The 18,265-nt window shown below is 44.1% G+C and overlaps 1 protein-coding gene across 2 annotated transcripts in view; it reads left to right on the plus strand.

The window, feature by feature from the left end:
• Nucleotides 1–882: 882 nt before the first annotated feature.
• DNAJB6 (DnaJ heat shock protein family (Hsp40) member B6) overlaps nt 883–18,265 on the plus strand; it is a 510,499-nt gene continuing 493,116 nt past the window's right edge. For both annotated transcript variants that reach the window (XM_086941496.1, XM_086941497.1), the window contains exon 1: nt 883–1,003. The gene's annotated coding sequence lies outside the window, so the exon portion shown is untranslated. The remainder of the gene's footprint in view (nt 1,004–18,265) is intronic.

The following is an 18,265-nucleotide window of genomic DNA, read 5'->3' on the forward strand; positions in this document are numbered from 1 at the left end:
CTCACTCCCCGCTTACCTTCGCCTCACCCAGAATCACCTAGCGTTCAGAAAACAGCTTAAAACGTGGATTTTTGACAAATAATCCTCCTCCCCTTCCTAAGCGCCTTGAAACCCTCTGGGTATGTAGTGCGCTATATAAATTTTATGACTTGACTTGACTTGACTTGAGTCTGGATGAGCCTCGGAATGTTGGGACACAGAGGTAAAGTGACAGTTGGACATGGGCTGAGCAACTGACATGCTGCTCCTGGTGGGGCTCTGATTTACAACTTAACTGTTTGATGTTCTGGACTTTACTTCTTACCTGCTTGAATAAATCTTACCTAATTACAACCTCCTGTGTGGACCTTCATCACTACAGAGAGGTACGAAAAAATTGGTAGGATTTCCCCTGGAACACCATTTTAGGACCCTACGTTTAAAACTACGATCCTATTTAAATATATTGTCATGTTGCTTTTTAGAAAAGTGAAAATCATTGAAAAACAGGATTACGTATATGATCGTGGTTAGCCCGGTGGGCATGTAAGAAATATGAACCTTTGATGCACGTATAGCAGTTTCACGTTTTTCCAAGAGGTGGCTGAAAAAATATGGATACCCGGAATGTTAAACACTAAAAAATATCAGGATTGGCTACAGTGTACAGATGTATAAAAAGATACAAATACGTAATTCAAATAAGGCGCCCCGGGTGACTGCTCCAGCTTCAGCTTCAGGCATTGAGTGATATACCGGTTGGGCGGGTAGTACACGTTTATTGTGCGCTTTCGAGAAATTTCCAGAGGCGGCAGTAGACGCTCGAGCTGCAGAGCGGCTGCCGGAAGTGACGCATCGTTATTGCAGGCTGCCAGAAAACGTCTGTTTCCTGTCGGGCGCTCTGGAGACGGGAGAGGGCAACGACCGGGAAGCGGATTCGAGGGAGAGCAGGCGAGCGGCTTGCAGCGGACGAGGCAGCGGCGAGAAGACCCCATCCCAGCCGAGGAGAGATCGCCGGGCACAGGTGCGAGCCACCGGAGAGCGGACTTGTTTCCAACGGCCGCTTCTCTCAGTATAGAGCGTTTTCTGTCCTTTGGGGTGTCATCTGCGATGAGAGGAGGCATTGGGGACTGGAATCCAAGATTTTACGAGGGTGCACGAGCGACTGGTTGTAAGACTGGTCGGTGAGGAATCTTGATGCCCAGATTGAGCAGCTACTATTTTTCGGATTCCTCCCAGCCTTAAGATGTGGTCGTTGTCGGGGGGCTGTTACATCTCTGCTGAAATTTCAGGCCCAAAACACAACAGTGTCAGTTGGATTTTACTCTATTTAATACATACAAAACCTCATGGTACCTTGTTTCGTTGTACCCTTCCCATGTAGTTGTATTGCACGCTTGACTTCAACAGGATGTGTGTCTCTGCGCTGGCTTGGCAGTTTATTTTTGGAATCACCGATGTCATAATGCACACTAATGTAGGGTACTGTTTGTTTTAACATGGCAGTGGGTCCTTATGCTGCAAACCCCTTCTTCACATTGAACAGCAATAAGCTTGTTTTTCCTCTTGGCCTATTCACCTATTGTTAGCGTTAAGGGAACGATGTATCTTAAATTAATTTAAGATATGTAATTAGATCATCTAGTTTAATGCCACCACTAAATACAATTTTCAATCTCTTGTCCAGTGTACGTCGTTGTTCTTAACTGTTTTAACCACACGTTTGTTGTGTTGGTGGTATTATTTAATAGACTGATACTGTGACACTAGAGGTATATTGTTATGCGCAAATTGTGTTTTGTATTGTAGATTGTCCAGTGATGCGTGTAGTCCTGTCAGAGAACCCGAGCTGTAGTATCACAATTTCAGACTAGAGCTGTCGAAGTACTGCTTCGGCCACGACTTTACCGTTGCTATGCCACTTTAACCAGAGGACCCTCTATTGTTCACCTCACTGGCCAAAGTATGTGGTTGTGAGTTGACACCTGCTGGTGTACAACGCTGCAAGTACTGTCAGTGTGCAGGTGTAGGTCGAAAGGCCGTTTGGCACTAGGAAGAGTTCACAGATTACATTTAACAAAACGGGTTCTAGCTGTTATATTTGTTTTGCCTTACATGCCACTGCCGTACATTTGGCGAGCGTTTCTGGCGGAAGCAATTGCGTTCACTAAGCTGTTAGAGCGGTTATAACTTTTTTTACTAGTCTAGCCACAATGTTGCCAGTTGTGCGCAATTGGCCAGCAGTGCACTAGTTAGTGTTACACTAACTTGTTAACTCTCTTTGATTGGCGCTAAAGTAGGTCTCCCCTACATAATCTATTGGGCATGACGAAACTCAATTGCCAAAGAACAAAAAGAAATGTACATCGTGCCTCGTCTGTAATGGGGGACCTAGTTGAAGTATCACGTTACAAACCTATAGGCCTTTTCCAGGACTTCCATCTTCAGGTTAGGCATCATTACACCTATTCCAATCTTGAAGCTAGAGCTAAACAGAAATATCTAAGATTTTGTTTCCTTTATATCCCACTGAATGGCCTTGGGTCAACCATGATCTGCTATCGAAATCTTGTAGATTTTGTGACTTTAAGCACAATACTTAGGAACACATTTTATCTGAATACTTATTCATCATTCCCCGAGTACTGTACAACAAAGGCCCCTCGTTGTTCAGACCTTTAGCCTTTTCAAATATTCCAGGTTGGCTTCTCAGATCATCCTCAGCACCCCGGCAGAATGGCCCCAAGATTTTAAGGTCTCGATAGGGAGGTCATAAATGTGGCCTACATGGCCCCCAAACTTTGGAACACTTTACCATTTGAGTTACGCCAACTGAACCATGAACTCTCCTCCGTAAGGCCTTGAAAACCTAGCTGTTAAGAACTAGTTCCCCCTTCCTTGTGATTTGACGAAAGCGATATTGGTTCTAGTTCTGGGAGGCCTTCAGATAGCCTAAGCTTTATAAGAACTACAGAATATGAAGTTACAAGATATACGCAGCAAGTACCATGCGTCTGTATTCATAATGTTACTTTCTCACACAGTAAAGAGAAGCAATCGAGTCCTGTTGTAACTTGCAAACAAATTGTTGCATTGGAAAACCAATTACATTTTTGGATCTTGTGTATGACAGATTGCAAATAGTTGCTTAGTCTCCTTGCACATGGCGTGCTGCTTGAAATTTGAAATGCACTCGCACAACAGCAGGGAGTATGCAACTACATTCTCTAAACTACTTGTAAAGTACTAAATCTTATTTATTATAAACCTAATTTTCCTATCACTTGGTTATTGTAGTGTCCATGGTAAATAATTGGCAGAACTATTATACACCTGGTATACTCATAATCTTTTGCCATAAATGTTTCTATCTGTAAGTCTGTCGTACCTACACACCATTCTGAAAGGAATGTTGGTCCTTGTTTTATGACCGGCTTTTGCCAATGTTTTTTTCTTTGTAAGACATTTTAAATGTACATAATAAACTACTACTGCTCAAGTAGTTATTTTACCACCGCTCCATCCCCCCTGCCCCCCAATTGGCCCGATGCACTTGTTGAGACCAGTTTGTCAAAGCTAAATGTTAAAAAACGAATACTCTTCATGTGATTGATCTTTTTATAGTGTTCTCTGCTTTGTTCATACACGAAAAAAATTCAGCACAATAGACGTTTCTACTTTTGTTAATTGTAAGCATAGAATTGGCCAAAAAGCACCCCCCCACCTCCCCCCAACAGGTGAAACGTCCCTCAACAGGCATAATGATGTTTATAAGGGTGGCATTCTGCCTATGATGTGCCCTTGGGTGTAAATGCAGCACGGGTTTGCCTCCTGCATTTAGTTGCAAGAACTGACTGCTATGCGCCACAGTGATATGGATAAGACTAAGAGTGAATGGCAAAGATGCAGTGTAATGAGCATAGAAAAAGATGTCCACAGGAGAGACTTCTATAGGAGAGGGCTTAAAGAAGAGAAATGCTTGAGGCCCAAAACGCTTACAGAAGGAGGATTGAAGCAAAGAAATGGGAGAAATGACTACAGTGAGCAGCCAGATTAGAATATATAGATTGTGACGGGGTAGGGGCGGCAGTCCATGAGGTTCCCACACTTGTGGGCTTTACTTCCACCCCATCACTTAGTTGACTCATCCAAAGAACTCCTTTGTACCTTGCTCAAATGTTATCAACCATATCTGTGTAGGAATCATTCTTACATTGACCCCCCCCCCCCGTTATTTTTTTCTGCCATACCATACTTGCTGCCCTTTGGAGTTATTCCTTATTCCCAGCTGCTTCCTAGTGCCCTGCCATTGCCCTACTATCTCCCCACGACTCTATCTTATATAACAATTCAGACGTAAATTCTCAGACTTTATAGGCAGTTATCAATCTGACTTTTCCAGGGGCAAGCTGGATCATTCTGCCAGAAACCTTATTCAGACAGACAATTTGGACTCATAACGTTCAGCATTTTACTGATATCACTGTGATCTTCTCTGATTCAAGTGCACTGCCATTTCTGTTGATAACCATTCAAACTCCTTGCACACAATCCTTGTATTTCTTTTTAACAGCAAAGATGACCTTTTAATAAAATAATTAGTGGAAACTCTCCAGAGAATGTTATTACTAATGAACATACATCACACACTTATTCCTGTGGTAAATCCTTCTAGCCCACCATACTATACAAAATATATAATCTCTTGGCAAATAATCCCCTCCACCTGTATGCATATTAAGAATCCACAACCACCACGCACTACCAGATAACCCAAATTCTTTCTATTTGTCTCATGGATCTCCTGCTATCTTTAATCTCTCCCTGGTACTCTACTACTTTAACCTCATTCACCACCACACCCTGAATTACTTAACTCCATGCGCGCTAGCGGAATTCCGCTCCTGCGCTGAGTTTTCGTAAATCGCATGTTACTTGACGAGCTGGGCTCCGCCATGACGAGCCCAGCTCGTCATCAGCGTCGAAGGGGTTAATTCCCTTATTTAAAACCAACTGTCCCCCAGGTCTATTCTCTCTTCTTCCCTCTGTAGCAAATTAACAAACATTCACCTCTTCCCACATGGGTGATTACACGTCTATCCAGACTGTTTCTAATCTCTGGCATCTGCTCTCTCTCAAGTTTGCCGTCATTAGCCACTTAAAAAAGTAAATAAAATTAAAGGCTAAATCCTAACCGCCTTTGGACTTCTGAACTGCCTTTCTTTTAAATATCTTTGGAAATGTTATATATTTTTTAAGGCTCTCCGGCACCTGTCTCCTAACAACAATAATGTATCCGTGAATCCAATTTGGGAAGAGCACGTCTCGGAGTATAATCAAATATCGACCAGTCTAAAGTGCTAACTAGACTGGTTAGTTTATTCCTGATTAGAAAAACATGACAGCAAACACGCTTAGTTCCTTTCTGCTACAGAACTTCTACGGTGCAAGAGAATGTGCATTTTTTACCCACTTTGTAAAACTACTAGTTTTGTGATTCCATATCAATTCATGGATACAGTCACTTGGTAATGAAGCAGCATGTGTATCACTTCTAGCCTGATGTCTTGTCACACAAAAGTGCAAGTGTAAATGATTTGTTATACCTGTTGGGAAAAATATGCACTTCCTCCTGCCCTGAAGAAGTTCCTTAGTGAAAGGAACGAAACAAGTTTGCTGTCATGTTTTTCTAATCAAAAATAACCTTTTAATGAGCACTTTGCACTTCTTGTTTTTTGATTGTATTCGACGTGTGCTCTTCCTCAATGGGATTGAAAGATTGTTCTTGCAGTGGTTTGGTGGGGTACTCATGGTAGCTGGGTACCGGGAGAATGAGCACCCTATCTTGAGACTGATATAAGGGGATAATCTGGTGTGTGTTGAATTTTCCCCCTATTTGTGCTTACCACAGCTGTCTTTACTATAACATAATGTATTCTTTCCAGTGCTTCCTACTTGCTTTTAACTCCAGTTAGATCACAGTCACTATAACCGTAACTTTACACTTTATGAGGTTATTACCGGTGGTGGTTCTATTTAACCACCTTAATCTCTTGGCTAAATTGGACACAGTTGCCCATTGTATTCTATTTAACATTTTCATTGTGGTACAGCACTTGAATGGTTCCTCTTACATTCATGACTCGGGCTGTTTCCATGGCGCCCATCTATCAGTCTTTTGGTCGGAGTCTGAGAAGTCTTAATTCTTGGGCCCCCATTAACTACTTTTAATTTATACCTCTTTCTGGGCAGAACGCTCATCCTTTGGTTTCAACCTCTGCAGATGACTAGTTTTTCTCCTCTGATTAATTGGATCCAATTTCAAATCCTGAACCTTCTATTAGTTACTGGATGGCTCTGTGGTCACCCTTGTTCAGTTTGTACAAAAGTAAAATTTCTCCTTTCACTCGATATCCCCCCCCACTTCCGGTCTGCTAGAAACAAAGTGCTTTGCGGCACAAACTGTGCTACACTCAGGGGTGTGGAATTCCTTTAGCCTGATGCCCAGGTAATATAGTTTGGGGTCGAAGACAACACGTTTTCAGGTTTATTTTGTCCTTGAGACAAGTAAGCCTAACCCCCTGCAGCACAAACCCTTTAGCAGCAAGATTACAGGACCACATTATGGATCAGGTAATGCATTTGCTGCAGTTAAGGTAAGATTTATGGCCACATGCTAATGTTGTATTTATAGTTCATTTAATACAAAGGGTGATTAGGGTGAGCGCTCTAAGGAAAAAATGTATGTTCACACTGCACTACTGACAGTGGTTCCGGTATAAAAATTTGTACACACGTTTGCTAAGTTTAACATTATGAAACTACATATAATGCTTTCAGGATACACAACGATTAGATGCAAATATTTGCAAAACCCTAAAAGCAAGATTGCTGATTCTTTGCTTTTCAAAATCAAAAAAATGCAACTAGGAAAAAAACTTTTGCTAAACCACTGTGTAAGTTTAGGTACCATTTCTTTGAAGCATTTATATAGTAAAATGTGTTGATGCATGATAGTATTTCCCAAAAATATTCACCATAGAAAATCAGTGCAACAAGTTTCAACAAAATAATTCTATATTGTAATTCATTAATATGGCGCTTAATATCCCTGACGAGTCGTCAAAGTGCTTTTTGGTGGGTAGCATACTACTTCAGAACCCAAAAAGGGTTAGTGGTGAATTAGTATAGAGAGTTATGACCTTAATTTGAGCGGTGGACATGTAAGTCTGTTATTTGGTTAGAAGAGGGAAGAGTTTGCATTTATATAGTGCTCCAGTACACACACCGCATTAGTGGTGAATTAGTATAGGGAAATATGAAAGTGAGTCTTTTATTTGGATTCAAAAGAATAGTGGAGGAATAGAAGAGGGAAACATTTGGCAAAGCCAAAAGGGAAGACATTGGTGGTCAGCCTTTTGTTTTTAGGGCGAGCAGACCTAAAAAGCATGCAAAGCATGCTTTGTCTGCGAAGACATCTTTTGTTGGCGTGTTCCGATGAATGTGTGACAGGGGATGTGCATGCGCTTTCCATCGGCGATTTCACCTCATGGGCGCGCTCGCCCAGCCGGCGCCGTGCACATCCCCTGCCTCTGATTCTCACCTAAACACGCAGTCAGGCACACACGCAGGCAGGCACATACACAGACGCAGGCACATACACAGACGCAGGCACATACAAGCGCACGCACACACAGCCACACACGCACATGCACCCCCCGCCCCCAAACGGCCACGCACGCACCCCCACCACTCAAGGGCGCGCACACACACACAGATACAACCCCCCCCCCTCCCACTCACCGTGCTCTTTCTGCCTCGTCCGTGTCCCTCTCTCCCTCGGCAGCCATTGGGTGTGTCTCGGCGTGGGAGCTCCACAGCGCTGGTGGTCACTCGGGCCGGGTCCCGGGACTTCAGCTGCCTTAGCGCCGGGGCTCCCTCTCCAGCAAAGAGCGCGCATGCACGGGCAGCCCCCGCCCTCAGTCGCAGCTCAGTCCTGAGAGCTGCTTTCGGTTTCCTCTGTAATGAAAACAAAACACAGACCTGCCGACTGGTTTAATCAAGTGCATGAGATTAGGTTAGATTCTCCAAATGAGGGTGTATAATGAGTCTCTAGCCCCGACATTAATTTACTATCAGCATTTCAAATTCGCACTGTGGTTAATTTGATGATGAAAAATGTGATTTTCCGTCGCCAGCCCACTGACTTGCGTTGAAGTCAGTCAGGACAGTGAATGAGAGAAGGATGCAAAACGTATCAGTCGTTGCAGAGTGCGTTTGGTTTTGTCCTCGTAGCTGGAGTGTTCCTCTCAAATAGGGCGAGTTAGCATGTGTGCCTCATAGTTTTCTTTGCAGTCCCCTCGTGTGTTGTGCTCCATCATGGCATGCTTCTCGTTTCTATATTTCTCAGTCCCATAGTCTTGTCTTGAACCCTTCCCACAACTCCAGTTTCAGCTATTTAACCCTGAACTGAGGCAGAGCCTGTATGCGTGTCCGCTGTTTTCCATCCTGAAGCTTCTTGAATTAAAACAGCAATTTCAATCGGAGCTAGTTTAAGTATTATTTTGCAAAGTAGACTGACATAGCTCAACGATGTTCATCAATCACAGACACGATTTCGCCAAGTTCGCCCAGATCAGTATGCATACCATCAGCCATTCGAGCCCATCACACTCAACCTTTTTGGTTTCTTGGGCCATTTGGGTTTTATCCTTCCTTATAGGAATACTTGTGTATGCACAAACCATTTTGTAAACAGTAGGTGTCAGGGCTGTCCACTCTCCCCGTTTCAGTTAATCCTTTATGACATTCTCATTCTTGCCCAACAGACACCAATGCCTTAAACTGCTAACCATCTGAAAATGTATCCTATGTATACATATTCATAACTTTTTTACATTACTTATATATAACGCCATACTTACCTACTTTGTCAAAATGCCAATGCATATATTAAAAATACTTTTACAACGCAAACCACTTTCTATTGCAATATTATTGACTACACCAACTCTCAAACTTATCTACTGCGAGACCTATTGCATTGCAAATGCTTGTTTTCAATGCGTGTCTTGTTTTGACATGGTTTTGTAAAACTTTATTGTTGTAGCAGCTGGTGGGCCCTCATCATTATAACAAACATTGCCAAAAACATTTTTAGTCTTAAAAACCACCCTTTGGCACAGTAGTTCCTGGCACTGTACTAAGCAACTTTGCATGCTTATATGCTCTTTATGAAAGAGCAGAATTCTGTCACTCGTAGTGAGGCCAATGGGTAGATTGAGAGAGAGAATTTTAAGAAAAACAAAATGGGGTGGGGGGGGGCACAAATTCTTAAAGCCACAGAAGTGCACCCGTGGTATATGTCCTTGCAGTAGGGCAGATTTAAGGCTTTCGTGATTTCACAAGAATTTACAGAAGTAGGTAAGGAAATGGTACTCCTAGAAAATATTTGAACTGCATTTTAGCACGAACAACTATGTGTAGATTTGCTCACACAAAATCTGTTGAGTAGTAACACGTTCATTTTCCCACCACCTACTGTTTTTTCCCAGTTCTGGAAGAAGTTGTACTTCTGCCCTTGTCATTAGTAAATTTCCAATGTTTTTCTGTATGGGAAAATATTAGAGATGAGCTGATGAAAATCCATAAAACATGCAAGTTAGTAGGTTTGCACAGACTCAAATGACCATTCTAACCATGGGGAACAATTGCTGACCGCTATCTCCAGCCCCAGTATGTAGATCTTCGGAAACGGGACAAAATAAGGGACTTTCTAGTATTTAAACCCTACAATGGTATGAGCTCTCCAAATCAGGAAAGGCTATTAGAGCTCTTATATAATGAAATTGCTGCCATAATTTGGCACCGCACTACATGGCACCAAAGGGACAAGTGCATTTTGTTGGTGGGCAATTAGTTTTATGAAGTAACTTGTCCCATGGAAGTAGAAATTGTATTAAATTCCACTTCCCTGTACACTATTTCGCAGCATCAGGAAAATCTGGACCTGCTATCCGTTCCATACAAGGTAAAACATTATAAGCAGACCTCTATAACCAAGTTAAATAAATGCTGAAGCCTACTTATTGTCATTCACAATATATTCCTGCCCCTGAACATGATCATCAGCTTTGCAATATATAAAGTCGCCCAATGCTCATGTTCTCCCTCTTTTCAAAACCCTGTGCACAGTCTAGGTTTTAATCACGCCACAACCATAGCACACTACACTGCGTTACCCTTTCTGTAGATCTCAGGCCCATGTACTGCAGATGGTAAGATACCAAAATGTTGAAGCAAGTATATATTCCGATAGAAGTATAGTGTTCCGAATATAGATGCAGAAGTATCGCCCCATTGGTGTCAATAAATGAAACTTTACACCCTATGCTGCAGTTTTTATGTAATCTATATTTATGACACACTGTCAGACGAGAACATGTCAACAATGTTCCGAGATGTAGCTGCCCCCCAAATGTGCCCATAAAGCTGCTGCTATCTCAACAACCCTTTCCCACCATTTTTCCAGTTGGGGTAAATATGTATAATGACCATAATGTTAATGCTCTCATCCCTTATATTGTATATTGTCTCTATCTCCCCTATAAGCATCTTACATTTTTCACTTGCCAGCCACCCGGACTGTTTAACTAACTTATGTACTGTGACTTATGTGAAGCATTTAATTTCTATATGATTTGTCTCTGGCTTGATCAAATTCACCATTCGTGCAAATCCAAAGGAGAACAGTAGAATTGGGCCAAAAGAGGTTTTGGAGAGAAGTCAAGTGGGCTAATGTGAAGATAGGCCATGAGTCAGACCATATTCAGAACGTAGGCAGGAAAAGCAATTCCTCAACCGTGTGTGTGGAAGTTGGTGAGAGGTGATGATAGAGAATTGAAGAGAGATAATGGTCCACAAGCTGGACCATGATCTTATCTGAGATCGAGGATGGAAGGACTCATTACAAGAAGGGGATAGGAGTTTGACAAGCTTTCGACAGATAGTGTGGAAAAACGAAGTGCATGGCCACAAATGTGTGGTGGAAGAAAAGGAAATTGACTCCTTTCATCGGAAGTGCAGAGAAACATTTTGTTTTCGATAGCCTTACATTGCCTTATTTATTTATTTATTTTTAACATTTGTTAAGCGCGAACAATTGCCCGCAGGCGTCTCGGTGCTGTACATTTGTTTGCTCTCCTGTGCTACTCTGTTAAATTATTAGAGACTAAATAACCAAGTTTTCAGTTTCTTCCTAAAAGAGATGAGGGTTGAGCAGGATCTTATAGATTGCGGGAGAGTGTTCCACAGCTTTGGGGCAGTGACCAGGAAGCGTCTGTCTCCCCAGTTGACCAGCTTGGTCCGAGGTACCACCAAATCATTCTGTGTTGTTGAACGAAGTGTTCGCGGGGGAGCGTAAGGAACAAGGTGGTCTCTAAAAAATTGGGGTGCTTGATGATGTAGCAATTTGTAGACAATACATACTGTTTTAAATTTAATTCTGTTCCTAACAGGGAGCCAGTGAAGACTTCTTAAGGTCTCGGCTATTGGCTTGAATCTGGGAGTATCTGAAAGAAGTCTGGCTGCAGCGTTTTGAATTGTTTGCATTTTCTTGATGAATGAATGCTTGTTCTACTAGCGTCTTTAGCCATATTCCATCAATAGATTCATATTGATTACGAGTCTGATATTTGTTTTGTTCAGTGAATAGGTGTTAAGTGTTTAGAATAATTATGTATCATTTTTATTGTGCCAATAAAGCCTGACCGCTTCATTGATGTCTGTTGTGTGGCTGGAGAAAGGTAGTGTACTAGGACTGCTAGCACTATAATCCTATATTCAGAGGTTAGATTTTCTTGTTGAATTGCATCGGAGATGGTTTCGTCTGATATCCATGTTGGAAAATGTGCTTTTTCTTAGCTTTCTGAAAACTTACAAAAATTAAAGAGGCAGAAGTGGCGTTGAGCAGTCATCTGTTTATAGCATTTGGTCACAAAATGTCTTTGTGTCGGTGAAGGAATTGTCCTAGTTTCAAATTAGTGCAGGATGTAGGCGGTTCAGTTGCTACAAGTGAATATTGGGGCACACGGCATAGTTGTGTGCTTTTTAGAGCTTGTCTAATTTATTTGCCAGTTTAGCTCACAAGATTAAATTGAAGTAGTTGATCCTGGAGGTGTATACTATTGGAGCAGAGGATCCTCTGAACCAATAGTACCACCAGAGCGATTATACAAGGGACCTAATGGTGGCAGTTGCCCCATTTAGAATTGTTCACCTGTGGAATTAGTGGTAGGCATTTGTATTCAGGTGATTAACTTTTATTGATCTCTCAAGACAGCTGGAGAGCGCAGACAAGTGAAAGTGGGGTTTCAGTGCTTCGGCCTAGCAGCAGGAACTTGGTCTTGAAGGAGTTCAGTCTTTCCTTAGGCGACGTTTGAATGAGTATCATTGATATTATTTGAGGAATTTTTACAGGTGTTTCCTACATGCATTGACAATGGTGTCTCTTGTAAGATTCTGCTAATGAGTAGATGTAGTGGCTAAATATGGTGTCATTTTTGCATTATGGATCCAATCAAAAAGGGGTCAAGCTGCTGAAGTGCTGTTTCTCCACCCGTACTAGTGAATTAATGCAAGCCCTGAAGCCTGTCCTTCGAGGTGAGCACATATTCTCCGATTTCCCCTCAGGCAGAGCATCGGTGGAAAGTCAACAAGCATTAGAAATGCAATAGGTCTCGGATTTTTTTGAGTTAAAGCTAATGGAATTGTAAATGGCAATGTCTTTTAGCCATGTGTTATGGAGTGTATGCATGTGGCGTGTAGTGGAAATATGTGTGTTGGATTGGAATAGTAGGAATGGTGGCATGCTGCGCTTTAGATGAATATGTTTAAAAGTAAAGGGCACCATATTGCGATTGCTACAATAGTTAATTGTGGATGCGTTAACAAATGATGTGTGCACTGATGGGTGGTGGTGTGTTCCTGTAGAAATTGTGCACTGATGGCTGGTGGTGTGTGTGCTTGTTAAAAGCGTGCACAGATGGCTGGTGGTGTGTGTGCTTGGTGAAAGGGTGCACTGACAGCTGGTGGCGAGTGCGCCTAGTGAAAGCATGCACTGACGGCTGGTGTTGTGTGTGACTGGTGAAAGTGTGCGCTGGTGGTGTGTGTGTGTTTGGTGAAAGCATGCACTGACATTTTGTGTTGTGTGCGTGGTGGAAGCCTGCACTGACGCCTGGCAGTGTTTGTGCTTGATGAAAGCGTACAATGATGGCTGGTGGTGTTTGCGCCTTGTGAAAGCTTGCACTGACGGCTGGTGGTGTGTGGTTGTGTGAGTGCGGTGGTGAGTGTGCGGTGGTGAGTGGTGATCAGAGGCTGGTGTGTGGTGTGTGTGTGTGTGGTGTGGTGTTTTGTGTGTGGTCTTATGTATGTGTGTGGTGGACTTAGTTTGAGTGTTCGTCTCCTTCACACTCACACAGTGCCCCTACACACTCATACACTGCTCTCCCTGCATAGTCACACACTGTTCACCCTGCATGGTTACACACTGTTCACCCTGCATAGTCACACACTGTTCACCCTGCATAGCCACACACTGTTCATCCTGCACACTCACACACTGTTCATCCTGCACACTCACACACTGTTCATCCTGCACACTGTTCATCCTGCACACTCACACACTGTTCATCCTGCACACTCACACACTGTTCATCCTGCACACTCACACACTGTTCACCCTGCACACTCACACACTGTTCACCCTGCACACTCACACACTGTTCACCCTGCACACTCACACACTGTTCACCCTGCACTCACACACTGTTCACCCTGCACACTCACACACTGTTCACCCTGCACACTCGCACACTGTTCACCCTGCACACTCGCACACTGTTCACCCTGCACACTCGCACACTGTTCACCCTGCACACTCGCACACTGTTCACCCTGCACACTCGCACACTGTTCACCCTGCACACTCGCACACTGTTCACCCTGCACACTCGCACACTGTTCACCCTGCACACTCGCACACTGTTTACCCTGCACACTCACACACTGTTTACCTTGCACACTCACACTCTGCAGTCACTGTCACTGCAGTCACTGTCACTCTGCAGTCACTGTCACTCTGCAGTCACTGTCACTCTGCAGTCACTGTCACTCTGCAGTCACTGTCACTCTGCAGTCACTGTCACTCTGCAGTCACTGTCACTCTGCAGTCACTCTGCAGTCACTCTGCAGTCACTCTGCAGTCACTCTGCAGTCACTCTGCAGTCACTCTGCAGTCACTCTGCAGTCACTCTGCAGTCACTCTGCAGTCGCAGTCACTCTGCAGTCACTCTGCAGTCGCAGTCACTCTGCAGTCGCAGTCACTCTGCAGTCGCAGTCACTCTGCAGTCACTCTGCAGTCACTCTGCAGTCACTCTGCAGTCACTGTCACTCTGCAGTCACTGTCACTCTGCAGTCACTGTCACTCTGCAGTCACTGTCACTCTGCAGTCACTGTCACTCTGCAGTCACTGTCACTCTGCAGTCACTGTCACTCTGCTGTCACTCTGCAGTCACTCTGCAGTCACTCTGCAGTCACTCTGCAGTCACTCTGCAGTCACTCTGCAGTCACTGTCACTCTGCAGTCACTGTCACTCTGCAGTCACTGTCACTCTGCAGTCACTGTCACTCTGCAGTCACTGTCACTCTGCAGTCACTGTCACTCTGCAGTCACTGTCACTCTGCAGTCACTGTCACTCTGCAGTCACTGTCACTCTGCAGTCACTCTGCAGTCACTCTGCAGTCACTCTGCAGTCACTCTGCAGTCACTCTGCAGTCACTCTGCAGTCACTCTGCAGTCACTCTGCAGTCACTCTCCAGTCGCAGTCACTCTGCAGTCACTCTGCAGTCGCAGTCACGCTGCAGTCGCAGTCACTCTCACGCTGCAGTCACGCTGCAGTCACGCTCACGCTGCAGTCACGCTGCAGTCACGCTCACGCTGCAGTCACGCTGCAGTCACTCTGCAGTCACGCTCACGCTGCAGTCACTCTGCAGTCACGCTCACGCTGCAGTCACTCTGCAGTCACGCTCACGCTGCAGTCACTCTGCAGTCACGCTCACGCTGCAGTCACTCTGTACCTGCTCTCACTCTGTACCTGCTCTCACTCTGTACCTGCTCTCACTCTGCACCTGCTCTCACTCTGCACCTGCTCTCACTCTGCACCTGCTCTCACTCTGCACCTGCTCTCACTCTGCACCTGCTCTCACTCTGCACCTGCTCTCACTCTGCACCTGCTCTCACTCTGCACCTGCTCTCACTCTGCACCTGCTCTCACTCTGCACCTGCTCTCACTCTGCACCTGCTCTCACTCTACACGCACTCTGCACTGACACTCATTTTGCAATTAGTAAAGGGAAGAGTTTTCTAGTACTCAGTTTGTCCAATTTAGTTGTATGTGGCTTTCAGATTATTACTTCTCAGACCCAGGAATAACGAACGTGGGGGAGCTAGGATACGGAATTGGTTTCTATGGGTTTTAGATTGCGCTGACTTGACCGGAAAGCGTCAGAGCGCTTCACAATAGGAGCAGAGCTGATACATGGGAACATTGTAAGTGAACAAATTACAAAAGGAACGCTAGGACGCATAGGAAAATTGATAAGAGTGGACAGCGAAAATATAGAGGTAGCAATCGGTACAGTACAGGAGGAAAAGGGATTGCGCGGACTTGACCTGAAGGCTTCAGAGCGCTTCACAATAGGAGCAGAGCTGATACATGGGAACATTGCAAGTTAACAAATTACGAAAGGAACGCTGATAAACAGCCGAAAGGCGTCAGAGCGCTCTTGCAAACCTTTGTACCATATATTGAAAAGGACAGGGGTGTTAAGTTCTTACAACTTGACTCTTCGATATCAACACTAGATGACAACGTTCCATTCAAATAATTTTTCTCGTACTGACTGGTACATCCTGCCCACAGCTTTCAGCCGACCTTGTAGCCGTTTCTCGTACTGACTGGTACTTCCTGCCCATTGCTTTCAGCCGAGCTTGCAGGCGTTACATGAAAATGTAATAAGTTTCAAAGCAGCTGCCGCGTTTTATATTACAGTACAGGAGGAAAAGGGATTGCGCGGACTTGACCGGAAGGCGTCAGAGCGCTTCACAATAGGACCAGAGCTGATACATGGGAACATTGCAAATTAACAAATTACGAAAGGAACGCTACGACGCATGGGAAAAGTGATAAGAGCGGACAGCGAAAATATAGAGGTAGCAATCGGTACAGTACAGGAGGAAAAGGGGATGTGTGGCGGTTGCCAAGATTACAAAGTACAAGTAGGGGTAAAATACTGCAATAAATGACAGACTCTCCAGCACAAGAAAAAATGTTACGTTGGCAAGGGGGGCCTGGGGCGAGTGCAACAGGGGTGACCGCGCAGTCATTGTGCTCAGCTTTCCACTACACAAACAAGATTTGGCCGGGAGCCAACATGCGCACACACAGCTGAAATAAAACAAACTGGAGAGTGGTGCACACGCGCCTAGCATCTGTCTTCAATTACCGCGGGCCCTGACAGCTGGTAATTGAAGAAAAATGCCCTTCTGCTGCGTGTGTCCGCACGGAATATGCACTAGGCGGAGCAACTCTAACGCCTATGGCCTATTGCGTGCTCTCTTGTAAAAACACACGCATGCGAGGGCCAATTGCCATGCAGCTGGCAAAAAAAAACAGCAAAAATCACAAGCTTTCTGGAATTCGGTAGGTACGATTTTCGAAGCCCTCAGAAAAGGACTCTTAGGCAACGCCCACTTCATGGGACGTAGGCCGAGCCCTAAAAAGGAAGCTACTTACTGTATTACAGGTGGGAACAGTTGGAGTTTTGTCTCTGGAACCTTAGTTAAGGAAAGAAGGCTGGTCTGTACCTGTTTAGAATCAAACTCACATTGGACTACTTTGGCAGTAGAGTTGACAAAGAACATTTGAGCTGCAGAGTGATATCCACTTGCTCAAGTGAGGCATTGTCAAACTTTGTGAAGCTGGAGGGCTGATTCAAATAGATGATTCTGATACTACTGATTTTGGATGGGGGGTCATGAACTTTGACATGCTGAGATTGCTGGATATGCTACTCATATGCCCACCAAACCCCTCTGTGATTTTTGTTGTTGTTTCCATATTATACTCCTCCCCCCTACGTTGCTTTCTTCCTCTTGTGCCTCTTTCCCACTCCTCCATTGCCCCACAACACCCTGTGGTCCTTTATTTTGCCCATATTTTAATTTTTACAGATCCAAGCGACGTCTTTATGATTTTTAAACAGTAATTTAATAAAAAAAAAAAGAGAGCGAGAAAATGGTACCTGCGTCATTCTGTAGGTATCTGCATGCATGGTGACACGTGGGCGCCCTCAGAATGACTTTACCAGCAACAATAGTTTCCTAGTTGTTACTTTTATCCCCCTAACACCAGTTAAGCCCTAGCAGCAATTGGCTTAAATTACATTTTCAGCACAAATTTCCCGTGGACAATTTGAGTACAATTTTCAGCCTGGTTTCCAGCAGAAAAGCATTTGATGCCATTACGCACCACATTGAGAGGTCCCAAATCTAAAGGAGCCGTTACCAGCTTGTGTAATAAATTTCTCTAATTTGTTCAGAGTAGACAAATCTACAAGATCTTTTTGATGGCGAACAGCTGCTAAGTGCCTTCCATTGCCTAATTTTACTACTGACTTATTTTTATATTTTCAGGACAGAGCAAAACAAAATTTGGGGTGTTGCAGGAAATTCTGATAAACCCCTGTTGAAATATCGAATCAAGTCCTCGTAGAGATGTTGAATTTAACCCAATCAACTGTCCAAGTCGAAAGATTATTCTTTAATAACCAATTTACAGGATAAAAAACACTGAACATTGTTAGATTTACGCAAGTGACCTTTCGTGACCAGTCTTCAATCGAGGGCAACTTTTTACTCTTATCTAAAGCAATGACCTGCAAAAGATTGTTGCTGGGGGGCGTGGAGCCTCTGGCATCATCACCAGCTTTATGCCACTAATGAGTTGATACATTTAGGGTTGTTCTCAAATTCCTCTTTTCCTTGATTCCACCCTCCCCCCGCCCTTATACCCACATTGTTCACCGCTCCTTCCTTGTCCACCAGGATCTCCAAAGCATTTTGACCGGCTGTCAGCTGGTCAGTCTATCTCTAGTAGATTCATCTGTCATGCTTGACACTTCCCCTGTCACAGCATTAACCCACATTTCACTCACCATGCCTTCCTCCT

The sequence above is a fragment of the Lissotriton vulgaris genome, chromosome 10, assembly GCF_964263255.1.
Source record: "Lissotriton vulgaris chromosome 10, aLisVul1.2, whole genome shotgun sequence".
NCBI lineage: Eukaryota > Metazoa > Chordata > Amphibia > Caudata > Salamandridae > Lissotriton > Lissotriton vulgaris.